This window comes from Echinops telfairi, unplaced genomic scaffold (assembly GCF_000313985.2).
Source record: "Echinops telfairi isolate 266 unplaced genomic scaffold, ASM31398v2 ScPeMD7_18;HRSCAF=68, whole genome shotgun sequence".
Lineage (NCBI taxonomy): Eukaryota > Metazoa > Chordata > Mammalia > Afrosoricida > Tenrecidae > Echinops > Echinops telfairi.
This window is the reverse complement of record NW_022103915.1, coordinates 71,712,712-71,715,120: the sequence shown is the minus strand read 5'-3', so window position 1 is coordinate 71,715,120 and position 2,409 is coordinate 71,712,712. Positions and strand designations below refer to the sequence as shown.

At 40.0% G+C, this 2,409-nt stretch overlaps 1 protein-coding gene across 2 annotated transcripts in view; it reads left to right on the top strand.

Annotated features, from left to right (window-relative positions):
* PRORP (protein only RNase P catalytic subunit) overlaps positions 1-2,409 on the top strand; it is a 139,327-nt gene that overhangs the window by 102,983 nt on the left and 33,935 nt on the right. The gene's annotated exons all lie outside the window — the stretch shown is intronic.

Genomic DNA, 2,409 nt, shown 5'->3' with positions numbered 1-2,409 from the left:
GTTTGATAAATACAAAGTTAGACTCCAGACAAAAAGTTCCTAAAGATTCCCCACAATTCACTTAGGAAGAACGGAGCCGTAGTAGATACTGCCGGGAGAGTCGTAGTCACAGATAGGTGGAGGAACCTCACTGCCATCAAGCTGATGCGGACTCCTAGGGACCCTGTAGGACCGAGCTCGTGGTTTCAAACTGCTTATCTTGCTGTTCACCAAACGTATAGCCACTGTGCCACTAAGGGTGCCTTAGTTGTAAGATGAGGGACAGGATTAAGAAGGGAATCTTGGAAAAAAGAGGGAAAAAAAGGAATCTTGGAAACAAAAGGAGTTAAAACTGAAAGTTTACATACTATTAGAGGAAGGTAATTGATTGAGTATAGGTACCTAGGTTTGAAACCTGGTTCTCCTATTTACTGGCCTTGAGCTGGTACCTGAACCTTATTTTTTTTTTCCTGAACCTTATTTAAGCCTCAGTTTACTCCTGTGTAATGTGGGATTAGGAACAGGTGGTAGTAATGGTACCAAATTCATAGGGTGAATTAAATAATGGTGTGTCTATAAACATTTGAAGTACGTCTGGTACATCATAATTGGTCAATAGCGCCTAGCTAATGGTGGAAAAATAGAAGATTCTTCTTTTTACTTTACGTACTTTTTTAACCTCTATCCCTGAAAAGGCTCAACACTGCTCTTCTACCCAGCTCAGTGCATCCATGTCTCTCTGTCTTGATTAGTGAATGATCTCACACTCTCTGTATTCTAATTCCTCCTCTCACACCAATCCCTTAAATCACATCCTCATTATTGCTTCCTGTCATTTCCAGTTTCTGTGTCTCCACTTCTGCAAAGCAAAGCAGAAGTGAGGGATATGTGAGGATATGGGGATTTCTACATACAGCTCATAAGTCCTCATTTTTATGTTATATTAGACTATAGTGTGAATATAAAGTTTTCCAGATCTCTCCTCTGGGAAACAAAGGAATTTCCCCAGCAGAGCCTTATATTTTAACACTTTAGAGAATAGTCGTTATTGTGTTTTGCATACATGTTTACTTAGCACATTGTAAGAGTTCATTAAATTTAAGACAGAAACTTCCTATCTTTTTTTTATTATTCCACATTTTGCATATGGGGAACTTTAGGCTCCTAAGTTCCCCCCATGGCACAAAATACATTGCTGAGCCTGAACATTAGGGTCAATCAAAGGATGTTGCTGGGGGAGGGGAGGTTTAGGTAAAAAATGGTAGAATATTGACAACTTTATATCATTCCACAGTAATATAAAGCCAATATGTGTATGTAAAATGTATCATGATTAAAGTCTGATTAAAGTGAATATATCCTTTAAAGAATAAACAATCCTAACACCGCTGCATGCACCAGTCAGGTTAAGAAGCACCCTATATGTCCTGTCTCAGTTGCATTCTCCTCTTACCTTCCCAACCACCACCAGGTACCATCCAGGTACCGTCATTTGATTTCTGTATAATTAACTTTATTGCTTTCTTGATTGCTTAAGTAGCAAGCTTAATCCTACCTATGTGAAGAAAGGGGAATATTGTCACTATTAGATCAAAGTTTCCTGAGAAACATAAGCTGAAGAGAGTCTTTATTCATTAGTTGACGTTGGCTTCCTTGAGAGATATAAGAGCCCCTTCCTGGCAAGTCAGGGTTCAAGGTGCTGAGCGAGTCTTAGGAAACAGGGCTTACTACAGTTAGGGCATCTGATAGAACAATAGTTTAGACCAGGTATATGGTGTCAAATAGAGTGGCTTGCTCTCGATTTTCTGCATCGTTAAACGTATCCTTTGCTTTCCTCCAGCTTTCAGGAGTAGGTCAAAGCAAAAATCTCTTGCATGTTCAGGAAAATGCAAGTCTTTACTGATCCACACAGCCCGGCATGGAGGGGAGTACAGGAACTCAAGTCTGTAGTTAAGATGAGCCAAATCTAGGTTCACACAGGCATATCGTGCTCGGTCAGAAAGTGGGGATCTTGATGATCGTAGTCCCTAGTGTGGTTATCTCTAGAGTCATGTTTCAACCTGGACTCTGTACCTGATACACAACTGTCATACTGGAATCTCCCTTCTTTGTCCTCCTGGGAATCGCCACTGCCTCTTTCCTGTGTTACCTCTCCTACTTTCTATCTTCTGAAGAGGAACATGGGATATAAAAATTGGGGGGAGGTACTTGTGTCTGAAAATGTCTGTACGTTACACCTATACCTGGTAGTGTACCTGGAAACAGATATTTAGGTTAGAAATGATATTCTTTCAGAATTTTGAAGACAACATGCCTCCAGTGTTACTCTTAAAGACTGAAGACGTTGCGATTCCTTTATGTATAAACTGTATAATCTGCTCTTTGTATCTCTGGAAGTTACCAGAATCTGTAGTGTTCTAACATCTTACA